This window comes from Manis javanica, chromosome 1 (genome assembly GCF_040802235.1).
Source record: "Manis javanica isolate MJ-LG chromosome 1, MJ_LKY, whole genome shotgun sequence".
In the NCBI taxonomy this organism is placed as follows: Eukaryota; Metazoa; Chordata; class Mammalia; order Pholidota; family Manidae; genus Manis; species Manis javanica.
This window is the reverse complement of record NC_133156.1, coordinates 62,150,846-62,171,668: the sequence shown is the minus strand read 5'-3', so window position 1 is coordinate 62,171,668 and position 20,823 is coordinate 62,150,846. Positions and strand designations below refer to the sequence as shown.

General features: G+C 38.2%; 2 long non-coding RNA genes across 4 annotated transcripts in view; one reads left to right on the top strand and one right to left on the bottom strand.

Moving 5' to 3' along the window:
* Positions 1-20,823, bottom strand: part of LOC108405134 (uncharacterized) — a 198,294-nt gene that overhangs the window by 89,410 nt on the left and 88,061 nt on the right. The window lies entirely within an intron of this gene.
* LOC140848794 (uncharacterized) lies at positions 4,502-9,806 on the top strand. The gene is made up of 2 exons (XR_012129931.1): positions 4,502-5,346; positions 8,329-9,806. It is a non-coding gene; the product is annotated as an uncharacterized lncRNA (long non-coding RNA).

The window sequence follows — 20,823 nt, the reverse complement described above, 5'->3', positions numbered from 1 at the left end:
CAGAGTAAAACCAAGAAAACCAATGTTCATTTTTCTATGCACCCATTTATCAGTGAGCACTAACCAAAAGTCTGCTAAACACAGGCATCGTGCCAGCTACTGTGGGATAAGAAAACCACAGGTCCTGTTCTCAAGGGGCTTCCATACTAATGAAGATGAGAATAATCATACAATTCTGATGCTGATCAGAATGCATTAAATGTCACAACAGAAGTTCAAGTCAAGAGCCAAGAACCCCATGGGAGTGAAAGAGAGCTTTTGGCTTGGCAATCCAAGAAGTACTCAGGGAAGAGGCAGTATTTGAAGAAAGAATGTTTTTAACAGGACTAAATGGGAATGGAAGCAGAGGAAGAACATTTTTGTCTGTGGCTCTGTTAGAAACAAGGACATAAAATTAGTCAAGAAGGTGGAGGTGCTCAGTGCCCTAGGACCAGAGAGTGGTCCATTGACCCAGAAATAGGGTATTCAGATGACCTCCATCAGATCAAAGACATGGGGCTGAAGAGGTTATTTCTAAACCTCAGCCCTCCCATGGTATTATCTTTATCTGATTTGTAACTTGGGTTTCAACATAAGAATTTATTGGAGGAAAATAGAACTCTGCTCACTAAAACTGTTTTAAAGTCTGAAAAACATGAAGCTGGTGCATTGATTGGTTAATATACGGAATGACAGAAAAGTGCTCTGCAGGACTTTTGGGCCTGATCCTTGAAGTCATTTGAACAAGGAAAATAAACAATAGCAATTTTAGTGGGGAGGTGAATAGCCTGTAATTGGGCAGCAGTTACATGCCCATTGGCAATAGGAATACCAGCAGAGGCTAAGAAGCTGCAGGATTTCCAAATTGTGCCAATAGCACAGCAAATTCCAGGAACATATCTGGAGTCAGTGTTAATCATAACAGTTTGCCCTTTTGTCAGTGTGAAAATGCCAGTTAGAGCTATGGGCTTAGTGGCTTGGACTGACTTTACAATCAACAAAGTGTATGTTTCAAGTGGGGAAATCATGGCACAACTGGTTATGGAAACCAGTTATGGCATAACAGTATGGCAATTTCACTTACAGGAGACATCACAAAATAAAAGTCTGGGTTGTCTAAGGAGATGTCTAAGAGATCCTCTTGTTGCTTTGAGATCATTTCTACAGTTTCAAGGCAATCAAGTGGAATGGAGTTGGGCTCTCTGTCATCAGGAACGAGTCTGAGGATGATTGGATTTAAAGCGTTACAATAATATAAGATGTTGGAGAGCTTGGTTAGCAAGGCCTTTCTGTAGGTAGAGGAGAGCTGGGTGTTATGACTATGTAGAGAGGTGCTGTGCCTTATGAACTTACAAGAGAACAGACACAGCATGGGGCTCACAGAAGTGAGTGGGGGACCTAAAGTCAGTGCTGGCTTTGTCAACTAGCGCAGCAGTTTTAGTTCCCACAGGGAAGAAGAGGCCATTTTGCCCACACAGGGCTGCAATGATGTGAAAGTTATGCTACAGGATGTATCTGAGAGACAACCAGTTGTCCTGGAATATCTGCAGCAATCCATTATTTTCATAGCAATATAGGTAAAAAGGTTTGTCAAAATTAGGCACCTCAAATTAGGTAAAATTGAATAGAGCTGGGGGTGTAGACAATGTTAATTTTAAGGCTTCAGTGAATGAAATACCTCTGAAGGTTAGGAAGTGGGCTCTGGGGTGGTATCTGGGAGGAGGGCATATAGAGGTTCAACCCATGTTTTCACATGAAGAAATAATGTGCCTGGGTTTAAGACTTCTGAAATGGCTTCGAATTAAAGTGCAGTGTCACCACTGCTTCTGATAGATGCTGCTATACACTAAAAATGGTTTATATGAGAAAATGACATTATCTGAAACCTCAGTTAACATACAAATTATGTGATATATTTAAAAACTAACAAAAAATATTATTTATGTCATCACCTACACTATGTTTTTCAGAATTTGGAGGCATGCAGTTTGATGGCAAGAAACACTGTGCTGCTTCCACCTTGTCTTCACCCTGCTTCTCATCTTCAAAACACACACACACACCTCATCTAACTGAAGTCCCTCAACATCCACTATCATCCAGAAGTCAAATACTGCTTTTTCCTGTGGTTTAAATTAATCTAAAAAGAATATACCAACAAACTAGTGGCTCTTCCAGGCTACAATGGCCAATACCTCTTAGATTCAGCAGTGGTGTAATTTTAGTCATGGTGCAGTTTTAAGGCTTTTTACTTAGCTGTAGAAAGAGCATGGAGTAGCCCCAGTTTCTCCTGTTTCCGGTGCTAGTGTCCTTTCCTAGGAGTTACTGTTCGGCAGTTACTATTTTAGAACATTGCTGTGTTCAAAAATGCTGCTCACTTATTTAAACAGCTTCCCGAAGTGGTTCAGCTATCTAGAAACCCATCCAGTCCTCCACCATTTAATGATAAAATCACCAACATCATTGGTTTATGATATCTCTTGCATTACTGCGTATGTAACATTTAAATTTTCATGTGTGTTAACTTTGTCTAGACAAAATTGGGTTGCAAATTCTTTGGATAAGAGATGATGTATTATCATCATCCTTTATCCACAACAATCAAAATGGTACCTAGCAGAGCAATTTAATATAGTAGTTATTTGATAACCATCTTTTAGTTATTTTAATTAATTTTAATTTTAGTTTTATATTAGTTTAAAAACTATTTTAATTTAATTAATTAATATGACCCAGTGGTTTTATTTAGCACTTGTCTCAAAGTCTCTCAAGTTCTGTACATTCACCTTTTCCCTCTTCATGAGCTGGGATAAATAAGAGGAGAAAGAGGTGACATCTTTGGCCTCTCAATACGTGCAGCACCCTCCCTGCTTTCCTACAACGTGGGCTCCTGAGGTCACTGAACTCAGCCTGAGTAGAGAGTTCAAGAGTTTACTTAAAGAAGCTCTGAATGGACCTCAAGATTAGATGGATAGTATCTTCTGCCCATTTAATCCTAGATCTTCAGATAAATCACATAGTAGATACAGGTTTAGTTTTTAAAACTCTAACTTGTACCCAGAAGCAACTATTTTCAAGCTAACTAGAATCTCAGATCTGATTTTCCTTTTGCTTTTCTACTCTCCCCACCACCCACCATTCCTAACCACTATTTAAACTTACTATGAAACATAAATATTATTGATGCCAGGGTTCTTGTTCATGAAGCCAAAGAATGAGCTTCACAAACACCCAAGGTAGGAGAGCCAGGGCAGAGGCTTTTATTTAGAAATTAAGTGAGAGAAAAGAGCTCCTGGCTCACGCCAGGAGGGGACAGGAGAGCCCGCAATGGTGCGTTGTCTAGGGGTTTTATAGGCATTTGAGGATTTGGGGGAACATGAAAAAAAGGCTTAGGGGTGTGGACTTGCATCACCTGCCCTGCCCTCAAGGTGGGCTGGGCTATTGTCTGTCTGCTAGGGCTCTTTACAATGAAGACACGGGTGATGCTGAGATACCCTTGCTGAACACTCAATCATTCAATCATTCCAGGCCAAGTTGCTCCTGGCCTTTTGACCTTTAACTGATCTCACTAAAGATGTCTATATTCTTAGTCTGGTATCTCTCCCTAGAGAATTAGTGTGACCTTGACTTTGCATAATGCTTAACACAGAGTTTCAATAGGGACTTCTTTGCCCATTGTTACATTGCTCTGACTGTAAATATTCCGCCCTGCCTCCCTCACCCCACCCCTGCCCCCGCGGAGGCCCTCACCCTACTCTGACTACACCCATGGTCCCTGTCTCATTAATAGTGTACATGACCCCACTTGAATCAAGAATTTTAAACTTTTGTACAGTTATCTGTAAAAGATCTGAAAGACCTTCCCTTAGGGAGATTAGTCATCTATTATAATTTTAACATAAATTTTTCTATTTCATTTATTTCTGCTCTAATCATTATTTCCTTGCTTCTACTAACTTTGGACTTTGTTTATTCTTTGTCTTGGACTTTGTTTATTCTTTATTTTTGCCTCTTATTGCAGTCTTTGTTTTCAAGTCTATTTTGTCTGATGTAAATATTGCCACACTGTAGGATCTGAAGAATCAAAAGTTAGCATAAGTACAGCCATCTTAAGGCCTAAATACCACCCCCTAACCCAGAAGAAGGAAAATCATTAGAATCTTGAAAAACAAGTTAGTTAGCCTGTGTCAATTGTAGTGACCTTTAGTTAGCCAACCGTAAATCAGTTTATCATACATGCCTAGCTTATCTTGCTAGAACCACCCTAAACATTCCGAAGGTGATCTCATCTAACCAGACCCCAGGATGTGGCGCCAGCAAAAGATTTATGAGCCTATAGAAAAAACCCTGTATTGTAATTATGGAAAATTTTACCCCTTTTGAAAATGCTATAAAACCTTCTGGCTTTGTGTGCTCTGGGTCCTTGTTGAGACCCGCTGCGACGGGCTGACGTGGACCCCAGCTAGTTGGCTTCTGAATAAATTCCTCTTGCTTGTTGCATCAAGAAACGTCTTTGGTGAGTGATTTGGGGCGGCGCCTTCCTCAGGGGAATCCAACATTTGGGGGCTCGTCCGGGATCATGCGCTCACCCCGCTTCACTCCCGAAGTCGCTCTTGGAGGAAGAGGTAAGATTAGTGGCGCCTTGGTTTGTCTGTGTTCTGTTTTCTGTTTTTCAGTGAGACCGGTCAGAATTCTGAAAGGGGGTACCCACTGTCTGGCAGCTGTCCCGATCCCGTAAAGGGGTCGAGACTGCGGTCGGTAGACGTACTAGGAGCACCGCAGGCTGCAACCCTGGGGGACGCCTCGGGGAGGTTGGGAGGCCAGGGACGCCTGGTAGCCTCCCGTCTGTTTTTCCGGCAAGGTGAATCTGATGAGATAGGGTTGATTTTCAGGTGCCAGGAATATCAACCCTCTGATTCCTTTCGGTTTCTGTTTGAAAATCTGAGAAAAAACAAAAAGCAGCCGCTGTGTGTCTAATCTGTGTGTGTCTCTGTTTTTTGTGTCTTTCATGTGCCTAATAATTGTTATACTGACAATGGGACAGACTCAGACAACCCCCTAAGTGTGTAAATGAATATATCTTTCTACCTCCGGATGGTATTAATGAAATTGATTTAAAGACAAGCGCTTGTGAAAATTGAGTGTTCTAAAACTTCCAGAAAACCTGGTAAAAAAGTGTTAAGCATTAATGCTAATTTGAGTTTGCCTGAGGCGGGCATGTCCTGGTAGTTGTCGGCTGCCTGAGTTTACCTAGAGTCATTTGAGTCATGTTATCTGCTAAATCTTTTAAGAATAGAATGCTTAGAAGCTTGGCTTTGTCTAGTGTTCAGTGGGGGTCTTGTGAGTAGGCTAGCATAGTTGTTGCAGGTAGGTGAACTGTGTTGCAGTGTGTATGCCTACCTGCAGCCTGAGAATCTTTGTAGTAACTTAAAGCCTTAGAGTTTTGTTAAGTTGAGAAGATGTGCTCTGTGTTTGCTGGGAGATTGTGCTGTGAAGCTCATGGTTGCAGAAATTGTAGAATGTGTTCGTGAGTTTGTTGGTCTAGAAAATGTTAGTTTGACAGTTTGCAGTGTCCTACTTCTCAGTGTTCACTAGAAGTTAAAGTTTCTAATGGTTTTAAGTTCTAATTAAAACCACTTAAAGTAATAAAGAAAAACATTTCTCTATGCTAAAAGATGTATGTTTTAATAAGAAAAAGTATAAAAAATGAAAACTCTTCTGCATGCTAAAGAATGTGTTTTGTGATAAAAGAAAGTAACTTTGTTCTAAAGTACAGCTATTTTTTTAAAGAGAGACAAAGAGAGAAAACAGCGTGGTGCCTTTTGTTGTAGAAGATCCGCTCAGCCTGTTGCTTTGGGGGGAGGGTTAGGATGTTTAGAGATAAAGTGAGATAAACCCAGTCAAGCCGCAGGCAAGCCCAGGCATAATTCTCACCGGCTTATGTGCTTGGGACCATGGGGCAAATGAAGAATAAATTACTATATTCTTACAGATATAGTCATGCCTAGTGAAATTAAAGCAAGTGAGTCTTGATATCAAGTGCACAGCAAAATTAAAATCTCATTTCCAGTTAAACAGTTTTCTTTAACTGTTAGTCTGCTCTTAATGTTGAAAGATCACAGCAGTTTCTCATGCTTAAAGTCTCAGTGAGTTGCCATGAAATCGTAATGTTAAAGGGACTAAAAGCTAAAGTTTGTTAACAACTGTATAACCTTTATTTGCCTTTGAAATATTTTGTTATTAAAAATGATTGCATGGCCTGAAAAATTGAATTCCTAAGCAGAATAGTAACAAAGCTTTTTTCAGCTGATTAAATGCACTTAGTTAACAAACCAAAATTTATTAAACTGTAGAATCTGGACAAGATTATGTTTCTCCCAGAAAAACAGGTTTCACTGTGAAGGCTTAGATAGACGAACGTGTGACCACTTTTGAAAAAAGTTGTAATAGATTTTTTGAGAACCACCAGGTCTTCTTGTTTAATTTATATGCTGTATGTTTAAAAAAAAAAAAAAAAAAAAACATGGGGGAATCTACTATTAAAGAGTAAAACATTCTTGAAGCTTTCAGGGAAGACCTGTAAACTTAAGCACTTTCTCTGTTTTTTGTATCTGGTCTTAGACACTTATGCTGAGTTATGTTCTTATTATTTTCACTGTTTGTAAGCTATTGATTGTAAGCCAAAGGTCATCATTTCTCAGTCCCTAAATGAAAAAGTAAAATGCCTGATCTCTTTCATCTCAAAGCATATTTCTGGTCATATCTGAATATCTGTGTGAAAGAAAGAGACATTTAAATTTGAGATTCTGCTTAAACTTTTAAGTTGAATTTGACTATAGCCATATTCATTCTTTGTATGTATCTCTAACAGGTCTTTTGTATGCCTAGTAATATTATACTCTGCCTTGAGTTTAGACAGTTCTTTCAGCTAAATATGAATTCTTATTGTAGCTTTTTTCCCCTCCTGAAGATGAAAGCAGAAGAATCTACCATCTGCTACCATTCTCTCAAGAATGCTTAGTAACCTAGAATTAGTTTGACTTTCTGTATGTTGTCTTTAAAAATTGACAGCAGCAGTCTCCCCTGCTGCCCCACTTTTTAAGATATCTCGTTTACTGTGCTGAGTATATAGACAATAAATGTGTAATGATAGTTCTAAAAAAATTAAATGCAAAAAGGTGCTTCTACCTCTAGTTAACTCTGATATTTTCCAGAGGGCCCCTGGAACATGTCAGAAGAATTTTTTCTCACTAGACAAAGTATTTGACTAATTTGGCTTATTTGTCTGATATATATATATATTTATTTACCAAGAAAGCACTGTCAAAGAGAATGATGCTAAACTTTGTTACTGAATGTTTTGTATTACAGAAATATCAGAATTTCCTTATGTCAACTGTTTTACAGTAAGCTCTCATCATATCTTTAACCATTGTCATTTGTAAGTCTTTTGTCATTTATAGTATTATCCCTAAACTGGTAAAGAACTAGATTTCAGCAGAACAGGTATTAGTTACATAAGATTACATAAACTAAAGAAAATGATTTTGTGTCTTTTTGTTTCAAATGTTGCTGGTAAAGTGTTTTAACCTTGTTCTCTGAAACTGACAACAGTTTAGTAAATGACTATCTTTATGAGCAGAATTGAAACATCCTTCTCTCTACTTGATCCCTCCAGAGTTTAAAAACTTTCAGTGACTGTTTTTGTATTCCATGGCAGTATGTTTATTTGCACGAGTTCAATAAGAATCTGCTTTCCTTGTGAGAAGACTACTTAAGAACACTGGTTATACTACCAGGGCTTTGACTGGAATGTCGTACCTGAGAGACATGTGTATAAACTCAGATGTGAACAACTTTAAAGAACTAAGATTGACTTTATAAAGCCAACAAAGCCCCTTGGAAGAACTGGCCTGGTACCTTGCTTACAGAGTTCCCAGCAGCCTTACCAGGTGAGTAAAGAAGGTCACTTCCTGGCAGGTGCAGAGACCTCGAGAAGAGAAGAATTCATCCAAATCTACAGGTACTGCAGGCAAAGCCTGATGGCAAGTCTGGCTTGGCTGTCTGGCCTCAAGAGGCCTTTAAAAGTTCAATCTGAAATTCCTTACAAAAAGTTCCAGCAAAGCATATTTAAAAGAGCCTGTGTAATCAATTGCTCTTCTTGCTGCACCTGTGCAAATAATCAAGCCAGCTGTTAATTATTTTCTTAACCTAGTTACTTCTAGTAAAAATGAGAGTGATTTTAGAGAGAAGTATCGTTTCAATAATGCAGCCTCCTTCCAGAATAAAAAATCCAACTCCAGATGTTGCTACATAACCTAATAACACAATTTGTTTTATCTTGCCTAGAAGCCACAAAACTGCAAATAGTAATAAAAATGAAACCCAGAATAGAAGCGCCAGCCTTCTGAAGCCCTCTCAACTGACCAGTGATGGAGACCTAGCTGCACCCTTTACTGCGCCCCCTTCTCAGCATGAAGCAGCCAGAGCGGTCATCACCCCTCTTCCCTAGCAGCAGCTAGAGTCTCTATCTGTAGAAGAAAGAATGAGACCATACCCATAGCCTTCCCTGGTAAAAACAGGTATTTAATCCCTCCTCCCGAGGGATAGTGGGCTTGTAACACTGGAGTGACCCCATGTGTCTCTACTTCTGCCTTCAACTCCTCCCGTGATTTCTGTATCATGGTCCAGCTGGTGCCCAGGTTGATGTATCATGATGATCTCTCATTCGTAGCTGAATTTGAACCTAAGCATAGATATAAGAGAGAGCCGGTCTCGCTGACCTTAGCCGTGTTGTTAGAGATAAGAGTCGCAGCTGGAGTGGGAACGGAGGCAGCCGCTATTGTTCAAGGGAACCAGCATTATGAAAGACTAAGGACTGCTATTGATGAAGACCTAAAAACCATAGAGCAATCCATTACAAAACTTGAAGAATCTCTGACTTCCCTCTCTGAGGTAGTCTTACAGAATAGACGAGGGCTAGATCTGCTGTTCCTAAAAGGAGGAGGACTGTGTGCAGCTTTAAGAGAAGAATGCTGCTTTTATGCAGATCATTCCGGGATAGTAAGAGATTCAATGTCAAAACTTAGAGAAAGGCTAGATCAGAAGAAGAGAGAGCGAGAAGCAGGCCAAGGACTGTTTGAATCTTAGTTCACTAGGTCCCCGTGGTTTACAACCCTGATATCCACTCTGACTAGGCCCCTACTCATCCTTGTGTTGCTCCTAACTTTGAGACCCTGCATATTAAACCGGTTGATAACTTTTGTTAGAAAAAGAGTGAGTGCTGTTCATGTACTAATGTTGAAGCAACAATACCACTCACTCACCTCACAAGAAGATACAAACATTCCATGATTGGAATGCCCCAAAAAGAGAAGTGGGGAAATGTAGGATCTGAAGAATCAAAAGTTAGCATAAGTACAGCCATCTTAAGGCCTAAATACCACCCCCTAACCCAGAAGAAGGAAAATCATTAGAATCTTGAAAAACAAGTTAGTTAGCCTGTGTCAATTGTAGTGACCTTTAGTTAGCCAACCGTAAATCAGTTAATCATACATGCCTAGCTTATCTTGCTAGAACCACCCTAGACATTCCGAAGGTGATCTCATCTAACCAGACCCCAGGATGTGGCGCCAGCAAAAGATTTATGAGCCTATAGAAAAAACCCTGTATTGTAATTATGGAAAATTTTACCCCTTTTGAAAATGCTATAAAACCTTCTGGCTTTGTGCGCTCTGGGTCCTCGTTGAGACCCGCTGCGACGGGCTGACGTGGACCCCAGCTAGTTGGCTTCTGAATAAATTCCTCTTGCTTGTTGCATCAAGAAACGTCTTTGGTGAGTGATTTGGGGTGGCGCCTTCCTCAGGGGAATCCAACAACACCAGCTTTTTTCCACCCCATTTGCATGGAATATCTTTTTCCAATCCTTCACTTTCAGGCTGAGTGTGTCTTAGGTCTGAAGTGAGTTTCTTGCAGGCAACTTGTATAGATGGGTCTTGTTTATTTATCCATTCTATCACCCTACTATATCTGTTGATTGGAGCATTTAGTCCATTTACATTTAAAGTAATTATTGGTAGGTATGTTCTTATTGCCATTTTGTTCATTGTTTTCTAGTTGTTTCTGTGGTTCTTAGTTCCTTTCTTCTGCTCTTGCTCTCTTCCTTGCGATTTGATTGCTTTCTTTGGTATTATGCATAGATTCTTTTCTCTTCATTTCTTGTGTATCTATTATAGGTTTTTGGTTATCATATGGGTTCATACACAACACCCTATATATACAGCAGTCTCTTTTCAAGTGATGGTCTCTTAAGTTAGAACACATCCTAAAAACACTACACTTTTAATACCCACATCATGTTTTATGCATTTGATGTCATGTTTTATGTTTTTTAATTTTGTGTATCCCTTAACTAAATTTTTTAGATATAGTTGATTTTGCTACATTTGTCTTTTAACTTTCACACTGGTTTTATGAGTGATTAATCTACTAATTTTACTATATGCTTGCTCTTACCAATGAATTTTTTCTTCCATAATTTTGCTTCTCATTACAGCCATCTATTTTCCACTAAAAGAAGTCCCTTTAATATTTCTTGTAAGGCTGGATTAGTGCTGAGGAATTGCTTTAACCTTTGGCTTGTGTGGAAAACTCTTTATCTCTCCTTCAATTCTGAATGATAACCTTGCTGGTTAGAACATTCTTGGTTTAGGTTTTTTCCTTTTAGCACTTTGAATATATGATGCCACTCCCTTCTGGCCTGCAAAGTTTCTGCTCAAAAATCAGCTGGTAGTCTTATGGGGGATATATTATAAGTTAGTTGTATTTCTCTTGGTGCTTTTATTTATTCTTGCCCTAAAATCAGTCAATAGATCTTCATGTGTGGTCCAGGCACTTTTCAAACTGATGCCTCTGCTGAGTCTCAGAGCTAATGAGATTCTATGTGGGCCCTTTAAAGGTATAGTCTTGGTTTCCTATAATCCCCTAGCTGTCCCAGAGTTAAAGTCCTGGGATTTTCAAAATTCATGGAGTTAAGCCCCAATGATCTTCAAACACAGAAAATTATAGGGGTTCATCTTCTCTATGCAGATCCTCAAGGCAGGAGATACCTAATATGGGACTTGAACCCCTCACTTCTCAGGGAGGACCTCCAACATCTATGATATCCCTTCTATTTGTGGGTCACAGTGCTGGGGATTTGGTTCCTGCAGTGTCTCTGACCATCTTACCCTTCTCTATGTGATTTTTTTCTTTATATCTCTAGCTGTTAACGATCTGCTTTGCTAGCCTTCAGGTAATTCTCAGAGAGACTTGCTCTATATGTATTTGCAGCCTTGGTGTATCTACAGGAAGAGGTGAGCTCAGGATCTTCCTACTCTGCCATTTTCCCCTCTCAAAATAAACTGATTCTGGTTTAAGTGTATACACACATAGGCTGAAAGTCAAGGGCTAGGAAAAGATATTTCATGCATATGATAATGAAAGAGAACAGGAGTGGCTATACTTACATCAGAGAGAATAGATTTCTAGTCATAGTCAATACCAAATGACAAAGAAGGTCACTAGATAGTTATAAAGGGATCATTTCATAAAGAGGATGTAACAACTGCAAATATTTATGCACACAACAATGGAGTACCTAAATATTTAAAGCAAATATTAACACAATCGAGGGAAGGAATAGACAACAATACAATAATAGAGTATTTCAACTTTGGATGTATCATCCAGACAGACAGTAAGTAAGGAAATAATGGACTTGAATAACACTGTAGACCAAATGAACCTAATAAACATACAGAACATTCCCTCCAACAGCACCTGAATGCACATTTTTCTCAGATACAAATGAAATATCCTCCAGGACACAACATATGTTGGCCACAAACCAAGTCTTATAAAAATTAAGATTGAAATCATCCCAAGTATCTTTTCTTTTCACAGTGATATAAAATTAGAAATCAATAACTGAAGGAAAATTGGAAAATTCACAAATATGTACAAATTAAACTACACATACCTGAACAGGCAACGGGTCAAAGAAGAAATCAAAAGGAAAATCAAAAAGCATCTGATACAAACAAAAATAGAAACACAGCACACCAAAATTTATGGGATACAGACAAAGCAGTTTAATAGGAACCCTGTAGACTAAATGCCTACATTAAGAAACAAGAAAGATCTCAAATAAATAATAAATAATCCAACTGTATACTTCAAGGAACTAGAAAAATAAGAAGTTACTAAGTGCAAACTTGTAAAAGGCATAAAATAGTAATGATTAGAGCAGAAACACAGACTAGAACTAGACAATAGAAAAAATCAATAAAACTTTTAAGTTGATTTTAAAAAAAAATAAATGCAATTGAGAAACTTCTAATCCAACTAACCAAGAAAAAAAGAAAGAAGACTCAAAAAAATTATAAATGACAGTGACTGGTACCACAGAAATACAAAGGATCATAAGAGACTAGTATGAACAAATATAATCCAACAAATTGGATAACCTAGAAGAAATGGAAAAATTGCTATAAATAAATGTCTACCAAGACAGAATCATGAAGAAATAAAAAATCTGAATGGAGGAATAATAAGCAAAACAGTAATTGAGAGCAGTAATAGAAATAGACAGTAATAGAAAGAAATCTCCCAATAAAGAAAGGCCCACCAGCTTCACTGGTAAAAACTACAAAATGTTTAAAGAATTAGTTCCAATTCTTCTTAAACTCTTCCAAACAAACTTAAGAGAAAGGAATACTTCCAAACTGACTTTACAAGGCCAGCATTACCAAAGCCAGATAAGGATTCTACCAGAAAAGAAAATGCAGACCAGTATCCTGATGAACACAGATGCAAAAATCCTCAACAAAATGCTAGTAAAATAAATTTGAAAGCACATGAAAAGTATCATACACTATGACCAAGTCAGATTTATCCTTAGAAAGCAAGGATAATTCAATACATGAAAATCAATAAATGCAATACACCATAATAACAGAATGAAGGATAAAAATTATATGACAAAATTTGACAAAATTCAATATCATTCATGATAAAAGTGATTCACCCCAATATTCCCAGCTCCTCCATAAGAAAACTTCACATCACCCCTACATTTATCACAGCACTATTTATAATAGCCAAGATTTGAAAGTAACCTAAGTGTCCATAAGTAGATGAATAGATAAAAGAGATGTGGTACATACACGCAATGGAATATTATTCAGCCATAAGAAGAAAACAAATCCTAATATTTGCAACAACATGGATGGAGCTAGACAGTATTATGCTCAGTGAAATAAGCCAGGCAGAGTAAGACAAGTACCAGATGATTTCCCTCATTTGTGGAGTATAAGAACAAAGCAAAACTGAAATGACAAAACAGCAGCAGATTCACAGACTCCAAGAAGGGACTAGCAGTTACCAAAGGGATGGGAGTAGAGAGGGTGGGTGGGGAGGGAGGGAAAAGTGGATTAAGGGGCATTATGATTAGCACACTTAATGTAGGGGGTTCATGGGAAGGCAGTATAGCACAGAGAAGACAAGTAGTGACCCTATAGCATCTTACTACACTGATGGATAGTGACTGCAATGAAGGGGGGAGGGACTTGATAATATGGGTGAATGTAATAACCACAATGTTGCCTATGTGAAACCTTCATATGATTGTATATCAATGATACGTTAATAAAAATAAATTAATTGATTAATTTTTTTAAAAAAGAAAACTTTACATCACTGCTGGTCATCCCATCTGCCAGAACATGGTCACCTCAATAGCACATGCTCTCTGTGTAGTGGTACCAAGAAGAGGGTTACTCTGTTTTAGGATGCATTTCCTGTACTGCTCATTGCTTAATTTCACAAAGTACCATTACAAGAGGTTTAACAATCCTTACAGGAAGTTTTTTTTTCTTTTACAGAATGATTAGGGAAACAAAATGAAGTTACAACATAAAAAGGGAGAAAATTAAACTAAATAATTAATATAATATCTACCAAAATAGATATTATAACTTCATGTGGAGATGTCCAGACCATGAACCATACAAAGGCAATCATCCAAAAGTATGAATAACCTGAAAATGTTATAGATTACTTCTTTTTGTCCAAACATGTATTCTGTTAAATTATATGTGCTACATGTCTTGTTTAGTTGAACACTGCAAATGTGCCTCTGACTCACACAAAAGGAAGAAATGTAGACACTGGCAAAGGAAGAACATGAGCAGTTTCTCAGATGCAGAAATGTACCCTAGGCAATCAATCCATATATCTGATAAAATACGGCCTGTGACTCTCTGTGAGACCAAGAAGTATATAGGAATCTTCCCTGTATACTGTACCCATGCTTGTTCCACACTGTCTTGTTTCTTCTCTAGATAGATAATTCTTGAAGTGCTGTAACTTTCCATAACGATATATTTGTTGGCTGTTATCTGTTGTATACACCATTTAAGGAAAAGCAACAAAGAATATAAAAAATGTATAGAGTAGCCTCTCATGGATGTCCCTTATCACTAACCACACTCCCTTCTCTTCAGGCCTGTCCTCTGTGATGCTTCATATGCCTTTTGGGAAACTATGTCCATATTTTGCTGAGTTATTCCATCTGAAATAACAATTAATGGATTCTAAAGTTCTCTACACATGTATAACAGAACTTATCAATCTTCCTAATTCCAATAGCAGGTAACAGTAGAAACACACACACACACTTTCAAAGCATGAATATCAACTCTTAGAAAGAAGTACAGTCTCAACCCATGAAGTGAAAGATAGTTTTTTTTACCAAACACAGACTTTGAAAATTCAGCAATCCTACAGTGAAATATTTAATATTATAGTTCCTTTCTTTCATCTCTAACTTGCACTTGAATTTTGTCAGCCATCTGCTAGGGCTGAAAAATAAACTCATTGTCAAAATATACCTCTTAATAGTTGCCTCTTTTACTTACAATGTTCCAGTAGAGGCTCTGAAATTTGTCCTTTTAAGGTCTAAAGTAAGTTTTCGGCCATTAAATATTCTACTCAAATTGTCTTATTTTTCTCTTTCTTAGATGGAAAGGGGATATTTACTTCTTCCAATTACAAAGGTACATCTAGGCATTAATGAGTGGTCATGTTTCCACCATTTAGAGAAAGCCAGTTTATAGACATAGGGAAAAGAGCCCTGGGAGCACGGCAGAGCCTGTTCCCAAGGCCCAGCTGAATCCCTGCCTTTCATATAACTAGATGGTTTCTTCTATTTTATTTTAGCAGACATCATTGTGTCTCTCCAATAAATTTTCTTATTAACCAAGGGTAGTTCAAGTTTGCTTTCTATCACTTACAAGCAAAGGACATATCACCAGGAGACCAAACCAACTCCCTGAAATGCTTTCTTGTCTCAGACCACCTGGTCCTTTTTAAGAAGAGACAGACATTTACTTCAACTTTATTATCTCAAAATATTGTATGTGTAAGTTCAAAATATTAGTATGGTGCTTTCTATGCATTTTACTTTCCTGGTTCATTCACTCTTACTCAAACTGGTTTTCCTCATCCAGCCTCTAACAAAACAGAAACAAAATTCAATCTGAGAGGAAGATTCTGAGATCTAGGCTTGCAGAGCCAGATTTCTTGTTTAATAGACTAGAGGAGTTGTGGGGTGGTAGGACAGAAGGCAAAGAGGAAGGCAAGACAGAACAAAAATAGGACAGAAAAAAGAGTAGTCTTTCTGGAAGGAAGAAGGAACACCTTCTGTCTCAAATGACAAGAAGCAGAATAGAAGTGGCAAAAATGATCAAATGGACTCAAGAGTTGGCATCAAAAGATATTCATTCACCTAAGTTGTCACTGACCTAAGGACAACCCACAGTTCAGTGGTTCTGGAAACTTCCTAGCTCCTTAACAGAAGGAAGAGCATTTGGACATCCTGTGTGAGGATAGAATACTGAAAGAAGTATCTGGACCCTATCTATGGGGAACAGAACATAAACAGCCTATAAGAGACTCACTTCAGACATAAAGACACACATAGACTGAAACTGAAGCGATAGAGAAAGATAGTCCATGCAAGTAGGGGTGAAAAAAAAAGCTGTAATAGCAGTACTTGTATCAGACAAATAGGCTCTAAAACAAAGATTGTAGCAAGAGACGAGGAAAGACATTTCATAAAGATTAAGGGCTCAATCCAGCAAGACATAACAACTGCAAATATCTATGCACCAAGCAGAGAAGCTCCTAAATACATAAAGCAAATATTAACAGACATAAAGGGAGAAAGTGGCAATACAATTACAGTAGGGTACCTTCTTTAACACCCCACTTACATCAATGGATAGAATACCTAGGCAGAAAATCAATAAGAAAACAGTGGATTGGATTTGGATGACACATTAGACCAGATGGACTTTATAGACATGTACAGAACATTATATCCTAAAACAGCAAAATGCACACTCTTTTCAAGTGCACACAGAACATTCACCAACATATATGACTTTAGGCCACAAAAGAAGCCTCAGTAAATTTAAGAATACTGAAATCATACCATGCATCTTTTCTGACCACAACAGCATGAAACCAGAAATCATTTATAGGAAAAAGTAGGAAAAATATAAACATGTGGATGCCAAACAGCATTCCAGTAAACAACCAATGGGTCAATGAAGAAGTTAGAAAATAATTAGAAAATAACGAAAATAGAAACATAATGATTCCAAATCTTTGGCATGCAGTTCTAAAAAGGAAGTTTATAGCAAAAATAGGCCTACCTCAAGAAATAATAAAAATCTCAATCTAACCCTATACATAAAGGAACTAGAAAAAAACAAACAAAGCCCAAAGTTAGCAAAAAGAAGGAAAGAATGATGAACAGAGTAGAAGTAAATGAAATAGAGACTAAAAAATAATACAAATGAGCAATGAAACCAACAGCTGGTTCTTTGAAAAGACAAACAAAATTGACAAACCTTAGCTAAACTCATCAAGAAAAAAAAAGGATTCACTGTGGCTTCTTACTACACTGATGGACAATGCCTGCATTGGGGTAAGGGTGGGGGTTTGATAATATGGGTAAATGTAGTAACCACATTGTTTTTCATGTGAAACCTTGATAAGAGTGTATATCAATAATACCATAATAAAAAATTTAAAAAGAAAAGAAAAAGAAAAAAGAGGATTCAAATCAATGAAATCAGAAATGAAAGAGGAGAAGTTACAACTGACAGCACAGATATACAAAGGATTACAAAAGATTACTATGATAAAATTATACAGCAACATATTGGACAATTTAGAAGAAATGGATAAATTCCTAGAAACATGCAATTTTTCTAGACAGACTGGAAAGAAACAGGGTATCTGAACAGACCAATTACCAGTAACAATTAAATCAGTAATCAAAGAACTTCCAACAAACAAAAGTCCATAAACAGATGAATTTATAGGAGAATTCTACCAACATTTAAAGATGAGTTAATAACTATCTTCCTTACACTATTCTAAAAAATTGAAGTGGAAAGAATGCTTCCAAATTCATTCAATGGCTCTCTAGGAGCCAAGATGGTGGCATAAGTAGGGCAGCATAAATATCCTCCCAAACCATATATATTTTTGAAAATACAAGAAATACAACTATTCCTAAAAGAGAGACCAGAAGATACAGCACAACAGCCAGACTACAACTACACCTGTGAGAACCCAGCACCTCACAAAGGGAGTAAGATACAAGCCATGGCCTGGTGGGACCTGAGCATGTCCCCCACCCCAGTTCCCTGGTGGGAGGACAGGAGTCAGAGCGGGGAGGGAGTGGGAGCCCAGGACTGCTAAATACCCAGCCCTAGTCATCCACACCGAGAGCACAGACATACAGTGTGCGGTGTGCTGGATACTAGGGAAACAGAAAAAATAAAACCTGCGAGCGGGTCCCCGCAGCTGGCACCCCTGGGACAAAAGAAAAGCGAGTACTTTTTGCAAGTCTTAAAGGGACAGGAGCCTCACAGCTGGATGGAAGCATACCGACACACTTAGCCCAGCAGCTGGGAATCCTGGGGAACTCTGGGAGCCATAACCCCCTGGGCAGCAGCACAGCTCTGAGGCCCTTCACAGTGATAAAAACCTCCCACCCATTCCCCCTCTGGTATGGACCTGACACAGTGGAGCAGCAGCCTGAGACCAGCCATGCCCACAGCAGCCATGCAGAGCCACCTCCGCAGCCACCTGGGCCAGACTAAGAGGCCCCATCAGTGAGCTGCTGCTCAGCTCAAGTGGTTAGGGGTCGCCGTTCTCACAGGAAGGGAAGGCAACAGGCAAGCAAGAAGGGACTTTGTTCTCCCAGCTGACACATGCGCCAACTGCCTACAACTACCTCTATCGCATTGAAAAGACAGAAGAATTTGATACAGACAAGGATATACCAGACATCCCCTGAGAGGGAACATGGGAAGATAGAGTTAATCAATCTTCCTGAAAAAGAATTCAAAATAAAGGCCAAAGCCATGCTGATGGAGTTGAAGAGAAAAATGCAAGAGCTAACGGATAAAGTTGGGAGGGAGAACACACAAATAAAACAATCTTTGGAAGGATTTAAAAGCAGAACAGATGAGGTGCAAGAGGCCATTAATGGAATAGGAATCAGAGAACAGGAATGCAGAGAAGCTGATGCAGAGAGAGATAAAAGGCTCTCCAGCAATGAAAGAATATTAAGAGAACTGTGTGACCAATCCAAATGGAACAATATCTGCATTATAGGGGTACCAGAAGAAGAAGAGAGAGAAAAAGGGTAAAAAGTGTATTTGAAGAAATAATTGCTGAAAACTTCCCCAAACTGGGGGAGGAAATAGTCTCTCAGAACATGGAAGCCCACAGATCTCCCAACACAAGGGACCCAAGGAGGACAACATCAACACATATAAAAATTAAAATGGCAAAGATCAAAGACAGGGACAGAGTATTAAAGGCAGCCAGAGAGAGAAAAAAGGTCACCTACAAAGGAAAACCCATCAGGCTATCATCTGACTTCTTAACAGAAACCTTACAGGCCAGAAGAGAACGGCATGATATATTTAATGCAATGAGACAGAAGGGTCTTGAAACAAGAATACTGTATCCAGCATGATTATCATTTAAATATGAAGGAGGGATTAAACAATTTCCAGACAAGCAAAAGTTGACGGAATTTGCCTCCCACAAACCACAAATACAGGGTATTCTAGAGGGACTTCTCTAGATGGAAGCACTCCTAAGGCTAAATAGATGTCACCAGAGAAAATAAAATCACAGGAAAGAAAGCAGACCAATCAAATACTACCTAAAGGCAAAATAAAATCAACTATCCACAAAAGCAGTCAAAGGAAACACAAAAGAGCACAAAATAAAACACTCAACATATAGAGAATGGAGGAGGAGGAATAAGAAGGGAGAGAAATAAAGAATCATCAGACTGTGCTTATTATAGCTCAATAAGCAACTTAAGATAGACAGAAAGATAGTAAAGAAGCTAACCTTGAACCTTTGGTAAGCACTAATCTAAAGCCTGCAATGGCAATAAGTGCATATCTTTCAATAATCACCCTAAATGTAATGGACTGAATGCACCAATCAAAAAACACAGAGTAATAGAATGGATAAAAAAGCAAGACCCATCTATATGCTGCTTACAAGACTCACCTCAAACCCAAAGACATGCACAGACTAAAAGTCAAGGGATGTAAAAAGACATTTCATGCAACCAACAGGGAGAAAAATGCAGGTGTTACAGTACTAGCGTCAGACAAAATAGACTTCAAAACAAAGAAAGTAACAAGAGATAAAGAAGGACATTACATAATGATAAAGGGGTCAGTCCAACAAGAGGATATAACCATTATAAACATATATATGCCCCCAATACAGGAGCATCAACATATGTGAAACAAATACTAATAGAATTAAAGGAGGAAATAGAATGCAATGCATTCATTTTAGGAGACCTCAACACACCACTTACTCCAAAGGACAGATCCACTAGACAGAAAATAAGTAAGGACACAGAGGCACTGAACAACACACTAGAACACATGGACCTAATAGACACCTGTAGAACTCTACACCCAAAAGCAACAGGATACACATTCTTCTTCAGTGCACATGGAACATTCTCCAGAATAGACCACATACTAGGCCACAAAAAAAGCCTCAGTAAATTCAAGAAGATTGAAATTCTACCAACCAACTTCTCAGACCACAAAGGTATAAAACTAGAAATAAATTGTACAAAGAAGCAAAAAGGCTCACAAACACATGGAGGCTTAACAACATGCTCCTAAATAATCAATGGATCAACAACCAAATTAAAATGGAGATCCAGCAATATATGGAAACAAATGACAACAACAACACAAAGTCGCAACTTCTGTGGGATGCAGCGAAAGCAGTTTTAAGAGGAAAGTATATAGCAATCCAGAACTATTTAAAGAAGGAAGAACAATCCCAAATGAATAGTCTAACATCACACTTATCGAAACTGGAAAAAGAACAACAAATGAGACCTAAAGTCAGCATAAGGAGGGACATAATAAAGATCAGAGTAGGAACAAATAAAATAGAGAAGAATAAAACAATAGAAAAAAATCAATGAAACCAAGAGCTGGTTCTTTGAGAAAATAAACAAAATAGATAAGCCTCTAGCCAGACTTATTAAGAGAAAAAGAGAATCAACACACATCAACAGAATCAGAAATGAGAAAGGAAAAATCACAACGGACCCCACAGAAATACAAAGGATTATTAGAGAATAGTATAAACCTATATGCTAAGAAGCTGCAAAACCTAGGAGAAATGGACAACTTCCTAGAAAAATACAACCTTCCAAGACTGACC